General features: G+C 37.4%; 1 pseudogene; it reads right to left on the reverse strand.

The window, feature by feature from the left end:
- Nucleotides 1-3,055: 3,055 nt before the first annotated feature.
- LOC103597064 lies at nt 3,056-3,954 on the reverse strand (annotated as a pseudogene).
- Nucleotides 3,955-7,127: the final 3,173 nt, after the last annotated feature.

Raw genomic sequence — 7,127 nt, forward strand, 5'->3', positions numbered from 1 at the left:
TTTTCCTCTAAGAGAATTTGTTTTTCTAATTGTTGAACCTTTGACTCTAAATTTTTTAAAGCATCTCATACCGTCACCACCGCGGGAGTGGAGGGCAAATTGTAAGGGGGAGGGCGCGACAAGGGCTGAGCCAAAAATGCATCATCTGATGCATGGTACTCAGCGGCCTCTGTGTCCAGATCGCCCCAATCCACCTCGGAGGGATCAGAATTTAGAGGTTTCTCTTTATTTTGAAGTTAAATTAAATTAAATAATAAGTTAAAATAAATTAAATTAAGTTAGTTTCTGGAAAAAGAAAAAGAAAAGAAAAAAGATGAGAAGGGCTACATATACCCAGGACAGGATGAATGCTCAGAAAAAAGAGACCTCTGGAGCTTTCACCTGTGGCTGATCTTAATGCTTAGTGCAAGTGGGGAAATGAAGACTAAGAAAGAGCTGTAAACTAACTGGTTAAGTGTTGGAGTGCACCCACACGGAGCCAATCTGCAAATATTTTTTTCCTCCAGGTGTTTAAGAAAATCTCTGCCAAATCACTAGCTAACCACTAAGCTAGTGCAACAGAGACTTCAGTGTCCACACATGACAAAGAAGATAGACTTTCCAAAAATAGTTTAGTAAAGTCACTAAGCAAAAACTATAACCCACAACAAGCAGCAACAAAAAACCCTGGGAAGTGAAGAGAATCTTATTTCCAGAGTTACCACATTATAATATTCAAATTGTCCAGTTTTCAACAAAAAATTATGAAGAATGTAAAAAAATGAGAAGTTGGAGACTTCATACCCCACTTTCAACAATGAATAGAACAACCAGAAAGCAGGTCAATAAGGAGATAGAGGGCTTGAACAACACTATAAGCCAATTACGCTGATAGATATATATATGTAACATTCCACCCAGCAAGAGCAGAATCAAATTTTTGTCATGCACATGGAACATTCTCCAGGTTAGATCATATATTAGGCCACAAACAAGACTCGATAAATTTGAAAAGATTGAAATCATATGAAGTATCTTTTCTGACCACAATGGAACAAAACTAGATATGAATAACCAAATGAAATTAGGGAAATTCATAGATATATAGAAATTAAACAGCACACTTTTATTTTTTATTTATTTATTTTTTTTAAAAAAAGATGACTGGCAAGGGGATCTTAACCCTTGACTTGGTGTTGTCAGCACCACGCTCTCCCAAGTGAGCCAACTGGCCATCCCTATATAGGGATCTGAACCTGTGGCCTTGGTGTTATCAGTACCACACTCTCCCAAGTGAATATCCCTGATGAATACTGATGCAAAAATCCTAAACAGAATATTAGCAAACAAAATCCAACAGCACATTAAAAGGATTATACACCATGAACAAGTGAGATCTATCCCAGGAATGCAAGTGTGATATGAGAAACCAATGTAATAAAACAAATTAGTAAAATGAAGGAAAAAATAGTACATGATCATCTCAATTGATGCAGAAAAAGCATTTGAAAATTCAACACTTTTTCATGATAAAAATACTCAGAGAACTAGGAATAGAAGGGAACTTCCTCAACTTGATAACAGGCATTTATGAAAATTCTACAACTAAGGTTTTCATTAAGTAACTCATTGGTTTCTTTTCATATCACCACATCAGTTTCAGGTATTCCGTTGTAAGTGACAGAAAACTGACTAAAACATGAGGTAAGGTTTATTTTGGCATAATTGTTACTTGGATTCATATGTGCTGGCAGAAAATGGATAGTCCTGCTACTGTTTACAACACTACATTAATACTGTATTTCTGTAACTTTTAATGACTTGTTGCATTCCACATTATGAATAAGCACTGACGTTGTTTTCTTTTGTTTCACGTAACATGTGACTACCCCGATTTTGGTAATTTGAAAAATAAAGCATAAATATAACAACAGTATATATTAATGACATCTATCATTTAAAAATACAGTTTTCTTGATGTGCCCCCAAACTAGACAATCTAGGTTATTTTGTCATAGCTATCTTGTTAAAATTCATTCTATCTTGCTATTTTCATCTTCAGTAAGTCTACAGAGTTTTTTTACTTCAATGTGTTTATAATTTTTTTTTTTTTTTTTTTAAAGATGACCGGTAAGGGGATCTCAACCCTTGGCTTGGTGTTGTCAGCACCACGCTCAGCCAGTGAGCAAACCGGCCATCCCTATATAGGATCCGGACCCGCGGCCTTGGTGTTATCAGCACCGCACTCTACCGAGTGAGCCACAGGCTGGCCCTAAATGTGTTTATAATTTGGAATTTTTTTTTTTGGTTTATTTTCAAATATGACTGATGTTTTTTCTTATTTTCCTTTTAATAACTTTTTTTGAAAGATTAGAAGATTTGAAGAATGGACTTAAACATCTTGATTATAAAATTGCCTTAAGTTTAGAATCTTTAAAAAGTATTGCATTATTAATTGAACTCCCACTGAATTATAAGCAGAAAACATTACCTGATTTGGAGCTTTCAGGTGAAGATTGTTTGATTTACTGTTAAAGATTCTGTTTCCCCACATCATTTTCATTATGTGAGTGGACAGGTGTTTTTTATTTCTTCTGTGTTTTTTTTTTTTTTTTTTTAAAGATGGCCGGTAAGGGGATCTTTACCCTTAATTTTGGTGTTGTCAGCACCACACTCAGCCAGTGAGCGAACCGGCCATCCCTATATGGGATCCGAACCCGGGACCTTGGTGTTATCAGCACCACACTCTCCCGAGTGAGCCACGGGCCGCCCCGATATACACCCAGAAGTGGGGCTGCTGGATCATATGGTAATTTTTTTTTTATTTCAGATATTTTTATTTCTTCATATTCGTTATTTATCAGGAGTGACAAATGAAAAATACAGTTGAGTCCCAACATCATCATGGAAATGACTTTAAGATAAAACTGGTCAGAAGGATATTATTGCTTCCCATTTTCAGCCAGTGAATAGTTGCCATAGATAAACAGACAGCCAAGAGCCTGTCAAGAATGCTCAAGATATGTTATATAATACAACATGCCTGTTCATAGGGGGAAAAACCCTAGGAAATAACTTACGTGTACTTCTTGATTTCATCATACAAAACAAGCACAAAAGCACCACCCATGCCTCTGAGAACACTGGACCATGCACCCTTGAAAAAAGCTTTGCCTCCTTCATCTCGTGCAATCTTCCTCCAGCAGTCAATTGTGCCTGAGTACATGATATTGGTTCCTTTGCGCCCTTACTGCATCATCATGCGGCCGCGAACAGTGTCAAATGAATAGGAAGTCAACCCAGCAACGGCAGTGACGGTCTGTGCGATCATCCAGCTGATGATGATGTGAGTATTTTTGGGATCTGGAAGCATTCCCTTTGCAGTGTCATAGATACAGAAGTAGGCAGCTCGGTAGATGATAATACTCTGCACAGACACAGTAAAGCCTTGGTACAGGCCCTTAATCTCATCAGATTTGTAGATCTTAACCAGGCGTCACTGAGGCCTCTGAATTCCCTTTCAGCTCTAGCTTTACCCACATTAGCTGCTAGATGGGTACAGGCAAAATCAAGAGGGTACAGAAAACACAAGGTTGTGGCCCCAGCCGCACCACCTGATGCCAGATTCCCTGCAAAGTAACACCAAAACTGGGTCCTCTTGTCCACACCACCCAGGAAGATCTGCTTGTATTTATCTTTGAGGGCAAAGTTGAGAGCCTGGGTGGGGAAGTATCTGATAACATTGGCCAGGTTACCACGCCAGAAGGACAGGACTCCTTGCTCCTTCGGGATACGAACCACGCAGTCTACAATGACCATGTATTGCTTATCTGCGGTAATTTCCTTGCTGGCATTCTGCACCTGCAGCAGCAGCTTGACCCGCTCGATAGGCGCTCCCGCAGTCTTGAAGATGACCGCGGCCACTCCACCTGCCAGGAAGTCTTTCGCGAAGGACACAGCGGCGTTTGTCATATTGGAAGGAGAGAGGCCGCAGGCCAGGCGACTGCGAGACGGGACTGACTTGGGTTGGGAACCGGCTTTGACTCCGGGGCGCTCTGGTAATTCTATGTTTAATCTTTTGAGGAATCGCTGTACTCTTTTACATAATGGCTGGACTATTTGCATTCCCACCAACAGTGCACATGTGTTCCAATTTCTCCATATCCTTGCTGATACTTGTTATTTTCTATTTTTTTGACAGTGGCCATCCTAATGGGTGTGAGGTAATATCTGATTGTGATTTTGATTTGCATTTCTCTTTGATTGGTGATGTTGAAGCATCTTTTCATATGCTCATTGGTCATTTTTTACATTTTCTTAAGAGAATTGTCTATTCAAGTTCTTTGCCCATTTTTGAATTTTTTTAAAAATTAAAAAAAAATTAGTTGAAGTCCCTTATATATTCTGGATCTTAACTTCTTATTACACATATACTTTGCAAATATTTTCTACCGTTCTGTAGGTCGCCTTTTCACTCTTGATAATTTCTTTTGACATTATGTCTTCCAATCCAGCATCATGGGATGTCTTTCCATTTATTTGTTATCTTCTTTGATTTTTTAAAAAAGTAATGTTTTGTAGTTTTCAGTGTGCAAGTCTTTCACTTCCTTAATTAAATTTATTTCTAAGTATTTTAGCCTTTTTGATACTATAATAAGTGGGATTGTTTTCTTTATTAATTTTTTTTAAAGTTGGGATTGTTTACTTAATTTCCTTTTTGTATTGGTCATTGTTAGTGTATAGAAATGGAACTGGTTTTTGAAAAAAAAATTTGTTAAGGAGCTGTATGGTACTTTATTGTATGGACGTAACAATTTATTTAACCAGTCCCCCATTTAGGAGAGATCGTCTATATTGTTTCCAAAATTGTGATGTCATAAGCTATGCTGCAGTGGACAGTCTTATGGACATCTCATTTTGCACATGTAAAGTCTATCTGTTGGATAAATTTCTGGAAGTTAAAGTGCTGGGTTAAAGGAGATATGCATTTGAAAATTTCTCAGATACTGCCAAAGCATTATGATTTTGACATAAAACAGGGATTATGAAGGTGTTTATTAAAAATTATGAGTACCTAGAGCGTGGTGCTGAAAACACCAAGGTCAAGGATTCAGATCTCCTCACCAGCCAGCCGCGAAAAAAAAAAAAAAAAAATACAAGTACCTATTTTCTTGTCCAATTTATTCTCACAGGTAATTTACCTTGTCTTTCTTCAAAACAAAGAAGCAAATTCACAAGTTACACATTTATGTTCAAGAATTCAAGAAAGGGCTCTATGTGACAATTTGAAGAAAAATGTGAAGATGTGTACCAGAGATTTTTTCTTCTAAAATGCAGTTGATAGGAATCCATCAAGAATCATCATTTGAAATGATACACTTACATGTACATCACAAAAAATTTGTTATCCATCCTTTAATAGCACAGGAATTTTCTTATGATTCACAGATATAGTCAGTTATTGTATATTTTTAAAAATCTGTGATCATAGTTTTGTTATTAAGATGTTTCTGTTTGTGGGATTTGTCATTCAAAGTTGTTCAGTGTTAAGAAGTCTTGTCACCAAGAGCTAGTTTAAAAATAGTAGATATATACAAATTAGAAAGAAGTGAATACCAAATATTTCTACACTAAAAATTTCAGTTCATCTGATTACAACCCAGGATAAAAAAATTCAATTCATATTAAATTATGAACTGTTTGCTACTTTTTCCTATAGTGCAGTCCGTTTGATAGCAAGTGTATTTGTGTGCTGTCTTGTGATGCAGTGGATCTCCCTTCAAATTAACTGTATTTACTAAGGAGGAAAAATAATGCCTGTAAATGGTATGTTTAAGTGATATTAAATGTATGGAAGACAAAAAGAAAATCAATATAGCAGATACAAAAGGCAATGTACTTTTACTGTTGGCAATGGAACTCGAACATTTGAAAGATGATTTGGAATGTGTACAGGCTTCTATTGATTAAATAGTTGCGTGAGTCTATTAGATTGTTAAAGTGTTCCATTCAAAAAAAGGCTCATCTCTTGTTATTCCAGTAGAAAGCAGCAACCTTCTTACCTAACCATGACAGGTGCTTTTGCACGTTTCAAGATAAATAAATAGAATGAATTAAAGCATGCATGAAAGAATAAATTTGGAAATAAAATTTGAAACTATTCGATTTTAGAGAACTGATTTGTGATTAGCAGAGACTACCAATGTAAAACCAAATTATAGACCGTATAAACTGGAAAGGCCTTTACAGATCATCCAGCCAAACATCCTCTGTAATGAGGAGGAAACAGATCTAGCTTGGTTGGTTTGTGAATTAGACATCACATCAGACTGGGGAAATGGCCTATGTGTTTGTGCGCGCGTTCCAAACGGCAATTTATTCAATATTGAAATAACTGCACGCAGATCTCAAGTTGGTCTTTTGTCTATACATACAGGTGAATAAATATAATATTTATGAGTATAGATATTGGATTTTACATAAAACATCTAGGAAAGGGCTGTTCGTTAGAGCAGGGCACTGATAACATCAAGATCAAGGGTTCTATCCCTGTACCGGCCAGCGGCCAAAAAGAAAAAAAAACATCTAGAAAAGAACTTGATGATAACCTAGAATATAGGAAAGAAAATATTTATATAGGATGGCCATATAGATTAGTAATTGAATATGGTGTGTGGTCTGAATCTCGGCTCCACTGCTGTGGGACTTTGTGTCTTGGTTTCCTCATCTGGAAAGTGCAGGTCTTTCTACCTCACATGGTGTAAAGATTAAATGAGGTAATCTCGCCGAAAGAATAGTGCAGTGCGGGCATATACTAAATTCCCAGTAAATGTGAGTTGCTGTTATTGTTTCGTCGATATGTCAAAGAAGAGAGGATGGACCAAAAGAGCATTTTCCGAATAAAGTCAAAATACGTCACTAGCACTTTCAGGTCAACTGGGACTGAATTGGACCCCCTGCAAAAAGGTGGAGGGGATCGAATGACGTCTACCGCCTTAGCAACAGGGTGAATTTCCGTGTCCAATAAGACTCTGCGCTATGGAAGAGATAGCCAATGGATGACGGAAAGAGGAAGAGGGAGGACGCGCCAATTCTCCTGCCTGAGCCTCGGCCCAACAAAATGGCGGCGGCGGCGGCGTCGCTTTGTT

The sequence above is a fragment of the Galeopterus variegatus genome, unplaced genomic scaffold (genome assembly GCF_000696425.1).
Source record: "Galeopterus variegatus unplaced genomic scaffold, G_variegatus-3.0.2 Scaffold2181, whole genome shotgun sequence".
In the NCBI taxonomy this organism is placed as follows: domain Eukaryota; kingdom Metazoa; phylum Chordata; class Mammalia; order Dermoptera; family Cynocephalidae; genus Galeopterus; species Galeopterus variegatus.